Source organism: Cryptomeria japonica, chromosome 6 (assembly GCF_030272615.1).
Source record: "Cryptomeria japonica chromosome 6, Sugi_1.0, whole genome shotgun sequence".
In the NCBI taxonomy this organism is placed as follows: Eukaryota; Viridiplantae; Streptophyta; class Pinopsida; order Cupressales; family Cupressaceae; genus Cryptomeria; species Cryptomeria japonica.
Window position 1 is genome coordinate 28,643,730 of NC_081410.1, and position 20,612 is coordinate 28,664,341.

Consider the following 20,612-nt stretch of genomic DNA (forward strand, 5'->3'; position numbering starts at 1 on the left):
CCTTATCACTCGGAGCCATAGGATTTGCTTGTTCCATTTGACTCACAGTCAGTTGATAATTGTGAAGAGTTGCGCACAACTGTTGGAAAGAAGTAAACTCAGAAAATAGGAGTTTTTCTCTAATGTCTTTTTGTAAATTAGAAATAAAGATTCTTTGAATGTCATTGTCAGGCACTGGAAAAAAAATTTGAGCATACAAATGCTTATATCTACCAATGAAATCAGTCACTTTTTCTTTAACACCTTGTTTACAATGCATTAAATCAATCAAAGTAACCTTAGGACTTATATTGTTTTGAAATTGTTGAATAAAAGCATTTGCAAGTTGTTCGAAAGAAGTAATAGAATAAGAAGGCAACGAGCAATAACATTGTAGGGCTTTATCTCTTAATGTTCTAGTAAACGGTTTTGCAAGCAACCTTTGGTCATAAGCAAAATCAATACATATTGTTTGAAAGGTCTTAACATGTGTTAGAGGATCACCCTTACCATTATAAAGCTCCAAATGCGGAATTTCAACATGTTTAGGGGGGATAGCTCGAACAATGTCAAGAGAAAGTGGGCTCGCAACATCAAATGTGGGCACACTAAACTTAGATTGATTCATAGAGGCAATTTGTTGCTGTAAAGAAGAGACAGTTTGTGCAAGATTGTTAATGGTCGCTTCAGTCGAAGAGTTCATAATAGACGTGTTAGATTGTGATGGAGGTGTTATGTTATTGAAAGAAGGTAGAGAGTAAGGTGGTGGGACACTATGATAGTTAGTCATAGGAGATGATTGGAAAGGAGGAACACTACAAGGAGGAATGGAAGGGTTAAATGAATTGCCCCCTTGTGTCATGTTCATTTGTGGAGATATAGTAGGAACACTCATTGAAGGAATGAATGAAGAAGCCGGATTAAATGAAGGAAGAGGATTGATTGAAGAAGAAGGATTGCCCCCATGACTAGTGATCATAGGAGGAATGTCTTGTATTGAAGTAGTCATTATGTTTGATGTAAAAGTAGGTATACTAGCAATAGGAGTTGTCAAAGGAATAGAATGATTAACTTGAGTAGGAGGTTGTGTATAACCTATGGTTTCGGCACAACTCTTCATAGGCATCACATTTGAATCCACAATGTGTGCAATACCATGCAAAATATCAATTCCATTCTTATCACTTTGAACCATACGTTTTAGACCCTCAATTAATGAAAGAGCTTCACTATCAGGGTATTCTTGAGACATCCATTGTCGAAAATCATCAAATTGGTTATCCAATTTTGAAAGTTGTTCTACAGAAACCTCATGGAGAGCTTCTTCATCATTAAGAGGATTAGAGGAATTACCCATGTCCTCGTTAAAAAGGCCATTCAAATTAGGTTCCATCTCCTCGGTAATTACACCTTGGAAAGACTTAATTCTAAGGTTTCGTCTAACGGGAATAGTGTAAGTAGGGATTATTGTTGTAAAACTCATGCACTAAAGAGAGAGAGAAGATTTTGAATTTTAGAGGTAGCAAATTTTAATAAAACCAGCCAATCTCCTAGATTTAAGCTGTTAAATGCAATCAGGACAATCTCCCAAAATTATGGAAAAAATGTCCGGGACCGTGGCAAACGTAGTGCACACGGTCCTCGCAACTTTTTTCGAAATTCTCAGGGATGAAAGTTATGATGATTTTAAAGCTAATCTGAAAAAATTGAGTGATTTTACAATCTATAGATAGGCCAAATTAAAGTTGCAATCTCAAAATTGAACCCTACCCAGATTGTTGAAAAAAATGCAAAATTTGAATTTTGAAAAAGAGAGGGAAACTGAAATTTTGAATTTTATGATTTTAGAGGGAATACTGAAAGCAATGCAAGTTTTGAAATTTAAAAGTTGACTCGATTTCATGCAAAATTTGAATTTGAAAGTGGAAATCAAAGTTGTTGCAATTAAACACTTAATTTCAAAAGTCACAAACTGCAAAAATTTGAATAAAGCACTGAAATTTCGAATGAATGCTAACACACTTTTTAGATTTAGGACTGTAAGAAACACAATTTTGATATAAATTTCAATTTCAACAATTTTTGAATGATTAGAAGCCTCAATCCAAGCAATCACTAGACCAACTTTGACTTTAATTTTGAAGGTGTTAAAATTGATAAAATCAGCCAAAATTCTGGATTTTAGCAGAAAAATACAGTAAGATCTAGCTCCCAAAATTTTGGAAAAAATGTTGGGGACGATGGCGCTCGGGGTGCACACGGTCCTCGCAACTTTTTTCCAAATTTTCAGGGATGAAAGATATTGTGATTTTATTGTGGAATCCAAAGTTACAGCCGATTTGGAGATGTTTTGATCAGTGAAATTATCAGTCAAAGGTTGAATCAAGAAGGTTTTAAAAATTAGGGTTTTGACATTTAACCAGTTAATTTTCAGAGTTAAAGAACAAATATGAATTGACAATTTGCAATAGAAGGGTAGATCTGAAACAAGCATTAACAATTAAACATTTCACAAGTTTAATTACTTAAAAGAAAATTTTAGGGTTTTTATGCAATTAGCCTCTAAAATTTGCAAAAGATCAAACATGGAAATGTAATTAAGGAAACAAAATTTTCAGATCTAACCATGAATAATCAGAATGAGAATGTTCACGTCGGGTTCACCAAAATGTAAAGTGGAAAAAATCGAACCCTAGTCGTTCTCCCCTCCCCAACTCCAAGGAGAGAGAAGGGGGAGTCACTAGGGTTGATGGTTTTCACTTAAGAGAGACTTTACATTCAAAAGAGGGGTTGAAACCCACAAGATCCAATCCCATGCAATGCAAGATTGGATTCTATATGAGTTTCAAGGGTTAAGACATCAAGGATACCCTCTTTTGTAAAGAATGTAGATAGAAAGATTGAACTAGGAATGCATGTAAAGTAGGAAAGATTCACTTATAAACAGAGATAGGGATATAAGATGAAGCTGCGGACCTGGAATTAGCAGTAAAATGTCGAGATGGTGTTGTTCTGCAAATTTGAGCGAAAGTTGACGGGACAATGGCGCCCGACGTGCACACGGTCCTCCGAAAAATCTGCGAAACGAAGGGGGATCTATTCGTCTCTGCACAAGGATTCTAGATCTTCAATTACAGCCGCGTACCTGCAACCTACACACAGAAAAGAGAGGATGATTGGGGGGTTAGGGATGAGGGGTTTGCCTTTAGGTCAAACCCCAGTTTTGGAATTAACCAAGAAATGAGAATGTTGTAAATGTAAATGTTTGTAATGTAAACAAGAACTGATACCTTGTTGTAAGAATGTTTGTATTCTTACATGCGAAGGTGTAATGTATGTTGTATTTTGTATGTTGTATGTGATGTCCTCTTCAATGGTTGAATCCTTGTCTTGAATGCAACACTTAGCCTTGAATGGAGACTTAGAATGATCAATTGCTTGAAGGAATGCTTGAATGCTTGAATGCTTGAATGTTTGAATATCGCTTCCGCCTTTTTCTCCCTCCAAAATGGGAGAGGAAATGTAGTTTATATACTTGTCAATTAGGGTTGATAGACTGATTTTTCCAACCTTAGGCTGACTTGGGAAGATTATTTTCCAATTTGCAAACATAAAGACCCGAAGCCCCAAAAGAGACCGGGCCCAAAATAGGGATAGGGACCAGGGCGCTGGGTGCCCTAGTCCTGAAGGACCAGGGCACTAGGCACCATGGTCCCACCTCCAGGGACAGCGGGGTGCAAGGAGGATCAGGCCAGGGTGCTGAAAAATGCAGTTTTTGGTGTCATGAACAAGTTTCGGGGTCTCCATTCAGGTTTCGTGTTGCATCGCCATCGTGAAGACCCAAATGCAGTCGAAATTGCAAGTGTCGCAATTTTAGGACGCTACATTGTGAAGGTCAGTAAGATCAAGGCAGTTAGAGGATTGCCTATGCTGAGCAAACCGGAGAATCCTTTGTGCAGAGAGTGTCAACTGGGGAAAATGTCTTCCTCAACCTTCAAAGGTAAATCTTTCACTGCAGACAATTTACTTGGTCTTGTGCATACTGATTTGTGTGGTCCTATGAAAACTAGGAGTGTGCAGGGAGATAGGTATTTTATGATTCTTACTGATGATTGCTCAAGAATGATGTGGGACACATTCTTGAAGGACAAGTCTGAAGCCTTTGAAAAGTTTAAATCCTTTAGAGCACTAGTTGAAAAAGAAAGCGGTAAGAGGATTAAGTGCCTGAGAACTGATCAAGGAGGAGAATTCACTTCCGCTAAATTCAACAAGTACTATGAAGAGAATGGCATCAAGAGGCAACTGTCTGCCCCCCAGACTCCACAGCAAAATGGCCTAGGAGAGAGAAACAACCACACTGTAGTTGAAGTAGGTAGAACAATCTTGATCCAAGGAAAAGTTGCTCACACCTTTTGGAGAGAAGCGGTGAGAATTGCAATCTACACAATGAACTTGGTACTCATCAAAAAGGGTAAGGATAAAACACCTTATGAGTATTGGACCGGTAAGACACCATTGGTAAGCTACTTTAGAGTGTTTGGTAGCAAATGTTATATCAAGAGGAGTGAACATCAAAGCAAGTTTGATGCTAAATGTGATGAGGGAATATTCCTAGGGTATTCCACAAAGAGAAAAGCTCTCAAATGTTTCAACAATAGGACTCAGAGAATTGTTGAAAGCATCAATGTTAGAGTTGATGAAACCTCTGAGAAATCTGAGGAAACTGGTAGTGAGCAAGTAGGAGATGAACTGGTAGTAACCTTATGGGAACCAGTTGCAAAATAGCCTAGCACCAATAACAGTGCTTCTACACCGGTAGATGCTGATGCTGATGAAGATGTGGATGAAGAAGAAAAGCAAGAGGAAACAACTAAGATCATTCCTAGGTATGTAAAGTTGAATCATGATCCAAAGCAGATCATAGGAGACAAGGATGCAAGAATTCTTACAAGAAGAAAGGTAGAGAAAACTCTTGCATGATCTCTGAATTTGAGCCTGAAACATTCAAAGAGGCCAATAAAGATGAAGACTGGATCAAAGCAATGGAAGAGGAAATTGACCAGATAGAAAAGAATGGTACATGGTCTTTGGTACCCAAACCTGAGCATAAAAATTTCATAGGCACCAAATGGGTTTTCAGAAATAAGTTGAATGAAGATGGCACAGTGGTAAGAAACAAAGTCAAACTCGTGTGCAAAGGATATGCTCAAGAAGAAGGAGAAGACTATGGAGAAACCTTTGCTCCAGTAGCCAGATTGGAAGGAGTTTGTATGCTTCTTGCATGTGTAGCATTCAAAGGGATTCAGAGTATATCAAATGGATGTAAAATCTACATTCCTGAATGGAATACTAGAAGAGGAGGTGTATATAGAGAAACCAGATGGGTTTGCCCTATTAGAAGATAGTGACATGGTGTGTAGGCTACATAAAGCCTTGTATGGACTAAAGCAGGCACCTAGAGCACGGTATGAATGCTTGCACTCCCATCTTGTGAAGATTGGATTTGAGAGAACTAGTGAAGATAGAAATAGCTATTTGAAGTTAGAAGGAGATCAGATTCTAATCTGTGAGGTATTTGTTGATGACATAATTTTTGGAGGAGATGACAAGATGAGTCATGATTTTGCAGATGAGATGAAAAAGGAATTTGAGATGTCACTTATAGGGGAGATTAAGTTCTTCATTGGACTACAGATTCAACAAATGAAAGATGGAATCTTTATCACTCAGTCCAAGTATGTCAAAGAGGTGTTGAAGACTTTTGGCATGGAAGACAGCAAACCAGTTGATACATCAATGGTGACCAGTTGTAAATTATCAAAAGAGGATGACTCAGGGTTGGTAAATGAGAAGGAATGTCAATCAATGATTGGTAAATTACACTATGTAGTACATAGCAGACCGGACATTGCACATGTAGTGGGCATTACTTCACGGTTCCAGAAAAGCCCAAGAGAATCTCACTTGGTAGCAGTCAAGTGGATTCTTAGATATCTGAAGGGAACTATTGACTATGGATTATGGTATCCATACAGTAATGATTTCAACCTGAAAGTGTTTACAGATGTTGACTGGGCTGATAATGTGGACGACCGGAAGAGCACAACCGATGGTGCATTCTTTCTTGGTGATAGACTAGTCTCATGGATGAGTAAGAAGCAGAGTTGTATCTCTTAGTCTATAGTAGAAGTGGAGTATGTTGCAGCATTTATGAACTACACCCAGATAATTTGGATGAAGCATGTATTAAATGGCTTCAAAGTTCCTGTATCTAAACTGGTAAGTATATTTTATAACAACACAAGTATGATTAAAATCTCCAAGAATCCGGTTTTACATGCTAGAATGAAGCACTTTGAGCTCGAGTATCATTTCTTGAGGGAGAAGGTTCAAAATAAAGAAGTTGTATTGGAACATGTTTCTAGTAAGGAGCAGTTAGCTGACATATTCACCAAGCCTCTACCGAAGGCTACCTTTACCTATTTGAGAGGTGAATTAGGGGTGTTGCCCCGTCAAGAGGTGAACTAAAGGTGTGTGCTCCACATCAGTCAAGTCTTACATTGATATATCTTTTTCAGGATTGGTGTGTTGAAGGATGCTACTCCTTAGGGGGAGCAGCATAGTGGAACATAGATGTGCATGCCTCCACTTTGGCATTGTTGTCAAAGGGGGAGAAGATGTGAAGCAGAGAAGATATCTACAGTATTGGGGAGAAGATGTGAAGTAGAAGCAGAAAGATATCTTTGTATATTGCCATCAATGCCGAAGGGGGAGATTGTTGGAATATGTGCAGAGCATGATGACATGATGATATTGTATGTTGTCATTGATGTCAATATTCTGAAGTATGAACTGGTATGGTGTAGTAATCAAACTGGCAAGAGAACTGGTATGATGATGTAAACAAGTATTTGTGAAAAAGTGAAGCGGTATGTTTGTTCAAGGTGAACCGGTATGTTGGAATAAGAACCGGTAAATGGAATTTTTGCATTTGGGTTTCATTTGGCATGACTACTGGTTGGTAGTCTCAGCTTCAGGGTTTCCGATTGATGGATTCCAAGCTTGTGCGGTTCAACTAATGACATCTTGTGATGAGTTAGCATTGTATGAAGACTAGATAGTGTTGCCATGTCAGCCTTGTGTGCGTGAACGATTTCCTTGAGGATCTTGCATGGAGAGTGATCCTATCTACCTCGAGAATGTGCAAAGTTTCTATAAACGGTGGAGAGCACGTGATGAGTTATCAACTTTCTGAAGCAGCAATGGATGAACATTGGAGAACATCTTGAGATCTGTTCAAGACTGTTGTATTCGATGCAGTGTGATTGACGGTTAGGATTGAACCGACTGGATTGTAAAACCTAAATGTTTATGGTTTAGGTTTTATGTTACCGACCTATTTGTTTCCTATAATGTTGATGGTGTTTTTCATTTTGAAGTTTTTGGCAAATGGTATGTGTGTATCCCAATGAGTGATACTTGATTCTTGCCAGACCGGAGAAGTGTGTTGATACCTACAGAGTGTGATTGGAGAAGAAAAGGAGCTTAAGTGGATCTACCTTGGCATTGAGTGTTGTTATCATATCAGTGTATTACCTGTTGACTTCTAACCATTTCAAGAATTGGAAAATCCCTTAACCGGGTAGCTTTAATAGGCTTTTATGTAAATCCTTTAATAGGGTGACTCAGTTCAATGAGTTCTTCAAATCCTCTTGTGAGGTAACCTTTAATAGGGTTCTAACTTTTAACCAGGTATTTAGCCATCCCTTAACCAGGTGATCCCTAGTAGGATCGGTTCCTAGCAAAACCTATTGTAAAAGTCTCTAACCAGACTAGGCTCCTAACAGAGCGGACTTCAAAAGAGTTCAAGAACCCCTTGTGGGTATTCATCCCCACCGTGGTTTTTCCCAGTTGGGTTTCCACGTGAAAAATTCAATGTGTCATGTGTGATGTCTTTCATGTGATGGTTTAGTGTTTTATGTCAAAATAGTAAAATATGTTGACCTAGTAGTCATTACATTTTGATGATAGATTACCTGTTTATGCATAAGGGTGAAGTGGAAATGAGGTATTAGATTGTATGGAAAGCAAAGGGTTGCCGATTTAAGTCTTTGACATTCTTACTATGTTTTACCGATAGTAATCTGGTTTAGACCGGTGTTAGTGCTTACCAGTCAAAGTGCACTGTTTGTAGACAAACCGGTTTAGGAAAAGAGTTTTTTGCCTGTACTGATTCACCCCCCCCCCCCCTCTTAGTACTAGTTTGGTACTAACTGTTCATCATTTATTCATCATTGTCTAGTTGAGGTAGACCTCATACTATCTTAGACTTTCTCACTTTAACAATGTTATGAAAGTTTATATGACAAAATCTCCTATGCCAAAGCTAGCTATCATCTATTTTTGCAATCAAACAGTTACTAACTTTAGGATTAAGATGAAATATATTACCTATGGCCTATTTTCTGGTTGCAATCAATTCACCTTTCTTGTCAAAGATTTTGCACATACCATTTCTAAACTCCAGTGGGCATCTTCTATCATTAAGTTGTGCCACACTCAGAAGATTGTTCTTTAGGCCTTCAACCCAATAGACATTGTCAGCACTACTCTTCCCATTAAGAAAAATAACTCCCTTACCTTTAACCATATAGGGTGAGTCATTGCCAAATCTGACAACGCCACCATCAAATTCCTTCAAGGAAAGGAATTTGCTTTGATCACCAGTAATGTGATGTGAACAACCACTATTAATGATCCAATCATCAGAGTTATCCATCCTGGACACTAGTGCTTTCTGATCTGATATCTCTTCCTTAATAGCTACAAACACAATATTTTCACTAGCATCATCATCAAATTCTTCATCAGTAATACGACTATCAATAGCAACAAGATAATCTCTATTTCCTTTACCCTTATACTTCTTGAATTTGTCTCTCTTGTATTCATTTTCACCATTAGGGAAATTAGCTAATATATGACCAATCTTATTGCAAGCAAAACATTTCAATGGTAGCTTACCTTTGTATTTTCCAGTGCCTCTAGGCAGTTGTTTTGCCAACAATGCTTCAAGCTCCACTAAACTGTCTTCATCATCAACATCTCTATTGGATCTTTATTCATAGCTATGGTTGGTATCTCTAGTTCTTCTCACAGATGGGTTAGAGACAGAAGCTCTGAATGCAGATTCTGATTTTTGTACACTACCATCATAGCCATTTAGTTCAAAAGTAGTAAGTTTTCCAATGATAGAGTCAAGAGTTGCCTTTGTTTTGTCAATGGATTTCAGCTCTTGAATAGAAGCAACTTGGATAACATAGACCGGAAGCAGGGTTCTTAGTACCTTACTGATCATTGTGGCATCTTCCACTTTCCCTCCTGCACTCTTTATTTCACCAACTATTTATTTTATCCTTTGACCATACTGCTGGATATTCTCACCTTCATTCATTCTCATGTCATCAAACTTTCCTCTTAAAATCTCCTCTTTGGCAATCTTAATATGTTCATCACCATGAACATCTACATATTCAACATCAGATAGGGAACTAATAATACCCACTAATGCTTGATTATTCTCTTGTTGTTCTTTCTTCTGATCATCAGTCAGAGTTCCAGTAGGTGCAGTATACTTAGTTTCTATATGATCCCAATACTGGCTTCCCATAATCTTAATGTAAATCTTCATTTTGTCACTCCATATCCTATAGTTATCTTTGTTGAACTTCGGACCTTCTTTCTTCATCATGATCTACAAGATATTTTCCTCAAGTTGTTAGGCTTTAGGTTAAAGATGACCTGAGACACTCTGATACCAATTGATGGTATGATGAAAGAATAAGTATCTAGTAGAATACTGAGAGTGGGGGTGAGTCAGTATACTGAAAAAAACTGATACAAATTCCCACACTCAAATTCAAACTCACAAAGTAAACTTTCACTTATCAAGATCAATACTCAACATCAACCAACATCAACCGGTTTGACTGTTATGACAAATTAATAGTAAACAACTTCAATCTTGTAAACATCAAAAATGCTTAATCATATGTCAACATATTCATCTCTTAATGCTTCCAGATACCATGCCTTATTAGAATAGTTAAGTAGTTAATCAAATCAACAAATAAGATCATAACCACAAAAGCATTCACCACTTGAAACAAATATTTATACATGGAAAACCCAAATAGTTAAAAACCACGGTGAGATGAGACTCACAAAAATAGCTATCTGAACTCTTCTAAAGTTCACCCTATTAGGAGCCAAGCATGTTCAAGTTTTTACAATAAGTCCTGTTAAGAACTAATTCCGGTTAGGAATTACTCGATTAAGGGATTTACAAATATGCCTTGATGAAAAGTACAATACCCTGTTAGGAGTAACCTTGTTGGAGGATTTGAGAATCCAAACTAATGGACTACCTTATTAGAGGATTTAGAAAGTAACCAAGCTTGTTAGAGCTTACCCGGTTAGTGGATTTCAATTTTTGTTGTAATTGTCAGAAAAAAATAGGTTTTCTTGATCTGTCTGAATAGCACTACATCTGCTTGATCATATCCTTCTTAAGCTTCAATCTACCTTTACTCAAACTGCAGATCCATCAACCAGTTAGGTAACCACACAATCAACTAGTTTTTTCCAATCTTGTCAACTTTGCCAACACTTAACAAAACAATATCATCAACCTTAAATACAAATCAACTAGGTCGGTAACACAACAAAAACCTAATTCTCATCATCAAGATTACAAATAAGTTGGTATAATCTTGACAGTTATAAATCATAAAAATCTCTTCACATTCTTCAAGAAAATTCCAACCACTCCATGATCACCCCTTCATCAGACTTTGTAACTCATCACGCGCTATGCATTAGATGCAATCCACTTTGCTCCTTTCCAAGATAACAAACAAACATGCCAAATCAATTCTGAACTTATACTCATACAATGATCATACATGTCTCCATCATTACCGCTCAACATTAGTTCTTAAACCAACAAACTTGATCAGTTAGGGTTTAACAAAAAACAAATGGTAGGGTTTACTGGTTACATAACATAGAAAGATTCAACCCTTTACACCGGTTCAACTTACAAACTACCATATACCGGTTTACAACATCTTCCTTAAAGTTTATCATACCGGTTACAAGACAATAGCAACAACAACAATAACATTAGAAATATCATGAATATCATTCACCGGTTCAATTGACATCAATGACAACATATCATTTATGCAATCTATATGCAAAATGCCAACAATCTAAAAATGCCAACATGATAAGCCAGTTGCAATGCAAATCCAGGAAGGGATTATGGGGATTGGTGATGCCACAATGAGGATATCTACTCTCTGGGGTTATTTCAAAACTTTTCAATCTACAATGAAGAGCAGAGAAAGAATCCCGAAGGAAATAAAGGAGAAATATGAGAAAAAATTTTGCTTCATGGTTGATAAGGACCAATGCTTAATGGAAGCAGTTGAACCAAGGACTGTGTGGATTCTTCCTATGGGTTATGAAGTTGATGTGGCTACTCTAGATGTCTATTCTCAACACATGTTGACTCAACCGGTAGATGAAAAGGAAGGAAGGTTTGGCACTTATAAGGAGAAGGACGTTGAGTTGCACAAGTAGTTCACTGCACCTGCTAGGAAAAGAAAAGTGTCCAAGATGGCTGAGGAAGTAGCTGTAAAGATGGGATTCACTCGGGAGGAGGTGAAGCAAGATAGAGAGAAACATGCTTAAATGTAAGCTAAAGAGGAGTCCAAGAAGCCTAAGGCCAACCTGGTTCCCTCGAAAGCTCAACCAAAAGAAACCAAGTCTGCCCCTACTTTGGTAGCACCATAATTAGGATAGAGCCCATCTGAAAAGGGAGTTTTGAAGCAAAAGGGGAAACCTAAGTGAACTTATGTTGTTCTATCTTCGATGGCCTCTAAGACTTAGTCAGATGAAGAAGCAGGAAAGGATAAAAAGAAAGGTGAATTTGTAAGGGTGGTGAGGAAGTCATGGTCCGGTGGAGCCCAGCAAATCAAGAAAGCCAAATCTGAACCTGCCCCTATCAAAAGATCCAATAAAGGAAGGAAGACTAGAACTCAACTTCACAAAGATATTGAGTTAGGTGATCAGCAAGGTAAATATACATTTGTTCCTCCATTGATAAAAAATAAATTGATTAATGAGATAATTGTTGATGGAAATTTCAAGAATAATGGAGTATATTATGAAAGTTTAGATCAAGCTGATTAGAGAAAGTCTGAAGAAGTTGTTGGTCTATATTTACATAAATTTAGTAAAGCTTTGATTGAGCTGGAGTGGAGCATCCCTAAGGATCTATACAAAACTATTGATGCAAGGAGGCTAACAGCTAGTAAAATTGACAAAGAAATGAAGGAGAGAGAGTTGATAAATGTTTGCACTTGTGTCTCCCATGATGAGGCCAAAAGGCTTGTTGAGGAAGCTAACAAGAAATAATTCCAAAGCAAAAATAGGGTGAACAGGTTGATGATTGGGAAGGTGGAAGAAGTGAGAAAGGAGACTAAAGATATCTCGAGAAGAATCATAAAGAATATTCTTTTGTATAGAGATGCAGTTAAGTCTTCTCAATTGAAAGTAAAAGAAGGTGTTTTTCGTGATCAGAAGGATGAAACTCAAACTGAGAGACATCCAGAAGATCAAGGCAACACAACCCTTGATGCCAAGACTGGTGATAATCCTCTGGTGGTAGATAGTTCCGTAGTCCCTAAGATTCAAAAGGATGACACTACACCAAGTGGAAACATTGGTGCATAAGATAAAGGGGATGGAGTTGAAAAGGAAACTGAGAAAGCAGAGGTAAAGGTTGTTGAGGTAGATAAGGGAGAAGGAGTTGTTGATCTAGAAATTGACACTCCTCCAATCATAAGGACCCTACCTCAAATATCTATCAAACTAGATGGTCCTCTAAATCTTGGACAAATGTCACCTATAGAGAAATTGATGTTGCGGCAGCTATTCAAGCTCATGCCAGTCAGGATCTGATCAAATCAGAGTTAGAAGACAAAAAGCTCATTTTGATGTATGTTGATGTGTTACAAAAGGTGGCTCTGAGTGTACAGTTAAATCATAATTCTAGCCCCTCTAGTAAATTACTTTAATTGATTAACAATGTAAAAACCAATTTTTATTATTTGGAGAAGCCTACTAATAAGTGACTATTAGATAGATTTAAGGAGGTAAGAATGCAAACATTTTGAAGAATGATAGAAAATGGTAGAGTCAAATGGAATGAAAGTATGCAGACTATTTCAAATGCATTATCAAAAGGTGGAAAAATATATGTCTTTTTTAATTTTGCCAAAGTTTACAGTAGACTTAGACAAGAAAATAAGTGTTTTCCAGGGTAAACTTGTTTGTATCTCACAGTCTTTTGACCCTAATGTAGCTCTGACCAGTAGTGTAGAAGGGAAGATATTGGCTCTAAATGATCAAATCTTGAGCCTTAATGCAGACAAGGATATAATTTTGAGGAGAGTTGGTGAACTCCGGAATTTGATTGCCCCCCAGTTGGACACCATGTTGGGAAATAAGATTGATTGTATGAAGGTTATGGGACAACTTGTTCCATCTGAACAGAAGGAGGTGTAGATTCATGCATATACATTTAGTGTATTCATCATGGTTTTGGATAACTTAAAGAGTGGGTGGGATACTCACCTAGGATTTTTGAAGACCATTTTTGTTGAAGTCTTCAAGTACTTGTAAAGTGTCCAGCAGGTATCCTTGTATATAAGTTTTGGACAGCACCCCATCTTAGGTATTGTTGTCAAAGGGGGAGAATAAAGGTGAAAAATATATAGAAGAAGAGTGCAATTATAGGTTTCAAAATTCTTTGTCTAAGGGGGAGCCTTAGAAATTATTTTGATCCGATGTACAAGTTTTCAACACTTAGCTATTTTTCATGAGTGTTGCCATCAATGCCAAAGGGGGAAATTGTTGGCAATTGACACTCATCCAATGGCTTCTGATTCTTGATTAATGGTTTAGGGTTGTCATTGATAATAACTCTTCTTTATATTCCCATTCAGTAATCATGGATCTTGATATCTGGAAGTGGACGTCAACCAGTAGCCAGTTAACCAGTATTTCAGGTTGATCAGAGCGGTTTTGGTCCAGAAGCTTTCTGGTGATTGCGGTGTTATGAATTATGTATGGGATGATTGGGCCGACATAGAGACAACCTTTTATCATCAATTTGGTGATCCACATTTATCTTTGGTGATCTAGTCAAGACGACATATGACTAAACGTTACATTAGCAGGTTGACTTGATGAATGATCTGTTTTGTGATTACGGATATATAAGACCGGTGTAGAAGATATTTTGGTGTATGGTTTTTGGTATGCAAGAGAGTGGTGATCGAGAATCCATTTTGGCACAATTTTATGTGCACATTCTTGATCTGATAGCTGACTAAGACGTAAAATGGAGCAAAATAGAAAAGGTGCTACAGTCAGTGTATTTGGCACTTAACCGAAACTCATCCGGGCATTCTAGATGCTATTTTGGAGTTCATTTGATTTAATTCATCATTGTAATTAATTAGTAAGGTAGTGAGCCTTTCGAGGTTGTAGCCCTTATTGTAATTTGAGTTGTAAGCTCTAGGAAGTGTGCTTGAATGCAAGTGCATTCCCCATATTGTAATATTATTTTGCTACTAGCCATAGTGGAATAATATTGTGGGTTCAAATCCCACCATGGTTTTTCCCATTTGGGTTTCCACATAAAAATCTTGGTATTATGATTTTGCGGCTGGTTGTTTTATGTTTTTGCATTTCAGTTTCATGTGTATGCTTCTAGTGGTTCAAAGTTAAGTCAGAAAATTTCCTAACCAGTACATTATTGATTCACCCCCACCTCTTAGTGATCTATGATTCTAACAGAGGGACCGTGAAAAGAGAGTGAAAAAGGTCATTCAAGAATCCCTGGATAAGGCTAATCTGAATGAGGAAGAAATATCCAAGGTTAGGTGATCCTGAAGACTTGGTGCATCTGAAACATCCAAGGCTACTCAAGAAGAGCTTCCCTCATCAATCTCCCCTAAGAAAAATATTGAAATAAAAAGGAAAATTGTTGTATTCAAATCCAATGAAGAAGGTGAAGAAGTTGAGCAATACCAGATACATGTCCGAAAGTTTAAAGGAAAGAAGGTCAGGCAACCTTTTGATGGAAAAAGTTTGTGTGAATCCCTTGCTCAAGGTAGGAGTCCAAGGGGGGTAGGCTATCTATTTTCTAATGCTAATGTTGAAGATCAAAGTATAATAATTAAAGGTTTTATTATGTATTGTGTGAAATTTGAAGTTGTAATTAAGGAATATAGGAACATAGTTCAAAATGAATTGTACAAAGAATTAGTGAGGATAAGGCAAATTTCTAGAGAAGAGGAACAAGGTATAAAAGATCATATATTTGAAGTAGTTGGCTCCTCTCTCTCCCTGGAAAAAAAGGCCACCCTATTGGAAGTATATAAAATAGATTTAAGGACCAAAAGGAACTTAGATGATCATTCTTGGTGTACCCAACACCAAAGAGAGATTATGGATATAGTTGTGTCTATTGACAAAAACCATGGTCTTCTCTCCGTTGATTTGGGTGCCACCACCAGAGTATTTGAAGATGTTATTATTATCTCTGAAGACAAAGATGATCCCCCAAACAGTCTGGTTAATAACCTGATGGAGGTGGATGATGTGTTAGCCAAGGAAATTCCTATGGATAATGCTTTGGACAGCAATGATGTTCTTGGAACCTTTGATATCCTTCTAGTCAATCTTGGATCCAACAAAGGCAAAGAAGTTGTAGCTTCACCTGTCAACCAAGTTTCTGATAAGGATTAAACTGAATGTGAAATGCCATCTGAAGAAAAGGTAGATGTTCCTGCCAAAGAATCTAATGTGCAGGTATCCATCTTTGGAACCATTTTTGGGTCCTCGAAAGATGTATGAAAGAAAATATTCACTGCTCTATTGATTCTCCAACCAATCACATCTTCCATGCAATCAGCTGATTTTTCCAATGTGGATCTGTTGCAGAAGCTTGAGTTAGATACGGATGTTCCATGTGTAAAAAGTGCAAAATACTGATCAAATTTTTGGATAGTCGGACTGATTCTATCAATAAAAAGTAAGAGAAGGACTTAGTTGATGACAGAGAAAGGGTCTTGTAGGAAATCAAGTCCAAATATGAATCATCCCATCAACATCTTTCCCAGCTTATCTCTAAAGGTCAATCCTATTTGGTGAACGGATATATATTGTTTTTGTTCAATCTGCAGTGGTCGGATACTACTCAAAGCAACAAAAATGAGATGAACATCATTAAAGACAAGATTTAGCAGACACAAGCAAATTTCAAGCTTTCCAAATATATATCTGGCTCTGAAAGATCAAAAATTGAGTAACTTCATGATAGATACTATGAGTTGCAGCAACAAAGAGATAGCATCATCATGTTGCTAGGTGCAAGCTAAGAGACCTTAGCAATGAAAGCATCTCATTTAAGAATAAAGCTCTTTCTCATGCTTTGAAGTTATCTTACTCTGATCCCAATTCCATTCCTGAAGTAGAGCAACTTCATGCATCCCTTCTAGCTCGGATAGAGTTTCTAACAGAAGCAATCTCTCATTGGGACTCGCACAAGGACTCTTGGACCGCTCATGCCCATAACCTCAAACAATCCTTTGGAAATCAGTAGTTGTTCCTATTAAGGGGAGTTCATAAGTTTCGATACTCCTTACCTTTTCATTGTTTTCAAAGGGGGAGTAGTAGGAGGAGTAGTAGTGGTAGGAGTAAAATACTCTCTTTCAATTTATGCAAAGACTATTAACCCTTTATTTCCTAATTAGTATTTCAGCAAACTTACTCTCTATAACTTAAATTTCCATCAATGACAAAGGCAGATATTGATGGCCTATTTGTCATTGTTGTTATTGATGTCATGGTTAGTGTTTCTATTCGGCATGTGTGTATGTGATCTGATTCGGTAAAGTTTGTTTTATCATGTTTTGTATAGTTTTGAGGTCCGATATTTTTTGTGTTACCAGAAGCTGCTTATGAGTCTAGTCCTATCTGGATATGATTATTACACATGTTTCAGAGATCCAGTCCCACCCGAATATGTTGTGATGTGCACTTCTCAAGATTGTAGCTGGAGGTTGACACTACATGAAGCCACTTGGATTTTTGTAGCATGTGGTTAATTCTTGTCTCATCCACTCTGCCTAAGATGACTTGACAATAAATGGTGCGAATATATATCATAGCAGATATCATTTTCTTAAAGGATGGTTGTTGAAAGATAGCTATTTTTTATGTACTATATGTGAAAGGATTGTGGTTATTATAGCATCCTAAAATTGTACCCTTTGCAATTTTGACTGTATTTGGGGCCCTCGCCTTAGAGTTCTCATCCTCATGCTTGATCTAGACCAATTTGTGCCTCTATCATGAAATAAACATCATAATTTCATCTTGTACCTTGTTGGGACCCCTTAACCTTGGCCCAATTTTAGGTAGGACCAGGGCGTGGTGCCTTGGTCCTCACTGGGACCAGGGTGTGGTTCCTTGGTCCTCACTGGGACCAAGGCGCCATGCCCTGGTCCTCCCCAATTGGGGCCCAATTTGAACCCTAGGCCCTATCCAAAATTTGAGTGAGAATTTTCTCTTTATGTCGGCCTATGTCAAAAAATTAATATGTTTGACAACAAGCAGGTATATAAGGAGGTCTTCCCCAACCTCTCATTTTGATATAGGATTAGAAGGCAAGTAGACTACATTCAAGCAATCAAGCATCCAAGCATTCAAGAATTCATCATCAAGTATTTCTAGAGGTCTTCAAGGATGCATATTCTTAATCTATCAATTATGGAGCAACTTAACATCATTTATTTGCAAGCATGTGTGTGTTAGGGTTTTGTCATGTTCATGTCATTTCATACAACATGTGTGATTACATTCAAGAAGCAGAGCATCATCATCATTCATTGCAGATCTGAAGGTATACATTTCCATCATTTTATTTCAAGCATTTGTAATATTTCATTCAAGGTTCATTCCTCAACCAGGGTTTGACTTAAGAAAACCCCTATTCCCAACCATTTTCCCCTTATTTCTCTGTGTAGGAAATAGGTGCGCAGTTCTACTTCTAGAAATAAGCTTCAAACACAAAGATGGAAAAACCCTTTTTGATGCACAAAAAATTTGGAGGACCAAGAGGCGGCTCCATGGTCCCTTCTTTTTTGGGCCATTTTCATACGACAAATCCGAATCAGCTTATACTACTCAGATCCATGTGCACGACAGAATCCTAAACCTATAGCTCAGTATTTCATTAATTTGTTTTCAATTCCAACACTTTACCCTAAATCGGCATTTCAACTTGCAAAAGAGGGAAAAACACATCATAATCAATCAATCCACTTAGTATTCAGTCCTTATCTGATTTTTGATTGGATCTAGTATATTCCTCCCCTCTTTTGAATGGAAAGGAATTCCCCCCTAAAAAATGAAAAATTGATTTGGTGATTTCTCCTTTTAAGTTGCAAATTTCCAAATCAAATTTTCCCCTTGTAATGGTGGGAAATGGTGAATGATAAATCAAGAAGGAAACTACATGATAAATCAAGAAGGAAACTACCCTTTCCCTCAAAGAGAGATGAGATTTTTGCTATCAATTACCATTCAAGCATTTTTCACCATTACATTAGAAAGAGGAGAGGATAATTCACTAGATTCAATCTCTCCACACAAAGATGGTAGATTGAATTATGAATGAATTGGGAATGCTAAGTTGATCCCCTCTTTCTCATTTGATTTGGAAAGGAATTGATTGAATTATGTAGTGCAAAAGTGACAAAGAATTGATTGTAACTTGAGATTGGAGTATGGGATGAAGTTGTGCACCTGAATCTAGTAGTAAAATGTCTAGACGAAGTCACCCTGCAAATTTGAGGAAAAGTTGCTCAGACCGTGGTGAGAATGTACACATCCTTCAAAAAATCCACGAAACGAAAAGGGTTTTTCTGCCTCTGCAAATGAAGCCTGAATCCAAAAGTACAGTTGTGCACCTACAACCTACACATAGAAAAGAGAGGAAAATGGGTTGGGATTGGTGGTTTGCCTTTAGGTCAAACCCCAGTTTTGGAATTAACCAAGTAATGAAAGATTGAATTGTAAATCACCTCAAGGGAGGTTCTAGTAGCAATGTTTTTTATTACGGGAAAAACAGGTTTTGAAGGGACCCTGAAACCCTTTACAAATGTTGATATAAATACTTATGTGGAATTGAATGTTGAAATCAATCTCCTCTTCAATGGTTGAATCCTTGACTTGAATGCAACACCTAGGCTTGAAGGGAGACTTGAGAATTCTCAATGCTGGAAAAGAATGCTTGAATGCTCTTGAATGCTTGATCGCTTGTGAATTTTCCACTCATCCATCTTATGCAAATGAGAGGACGAATACCCCATTAAATACATTAGTGGATTTGAATTTTGTCATGGGCCGACATCGGGGGAGTTTCCCGCCAAGGCACAACCAATAATGCAACCCTAGAAAGGGTCCTACCCCAAAATAGGGTAGGGATAGGGGCGCCACGCCCTTGTCCTACCCCTTTCTCTAGGGCAGAGTGTGTATGGGGTGATGCAGAGGCCAAGGAAGAAGTTGTTTCTGCAAGTTGATCAATCTCCGGTCTCCAATCAGGCTAGAGGATTCAAATTTGCATGTGTGAGGACCCTAATGTAGTTGAAAATTGCTCGAGTCATAATTTTATGACACTACACCCCTTTACATTTTGGTGAACCTGACTCCTTACACCAATAATTCTATTTTTTAGATGTGAGTGTATGCAATTAAAAATTCAAGTTTTCATTTATAAGTTTGATTTTCTTGCAAACTTTGAAAATTTAGAGGTTAATTTCATTAAAAACCTAATTTTTAATTTCGAGATTGAGCTTGTGAATTGCATAATTTGGGTTAATTATTTCAGATCTACGCACCTTTTCAATTTTATAGTTCAAATTTTCATCTACAAGTCAAATTTCACAATTAAATTTTAAAATTAAGTGGTTAATTTCAAAAACCCTAATTTTTCAAGAAATTTCTTGATTCTTCAAAAGTGGATATCATCTTATTGCAAGAATCTAAACTTTCTCAGGATTCTTTTGATAACATAATTTCCAAATGGTCCCTTTGGAAAGTTGTTCATGTTCCTTCTTTGGGCGCTTCTGGTGGTCTTATAACTTTATGGAAAATCAGTCAAAGTTGAGATGTTATATTTTGCTTCTCATTGGCAGTTGTTAAAGGTTGACTAGTTTGAAGTCTCTTTTGTTTTGTTTAATATTTATGGTCTGACTTCTCCTTTAGATAAAACCAACTTATGGGATTCCTTATCTGGATTGTTTTTACGATATGAAGATTTTTTTATTGTGCTTGGGGGTGATTTTAATGCTCTCCTTTCCTCGAATGAAAAAAGAGGGGGTAATCCTACAACTCAGGTTATTGATGACTTTTCTTCCTTTGTACAAAACAGTGTGTTATTCGATATTTTCCCTTCTAATGGTTCTTTCACTTGGACTAATAGGAGATCT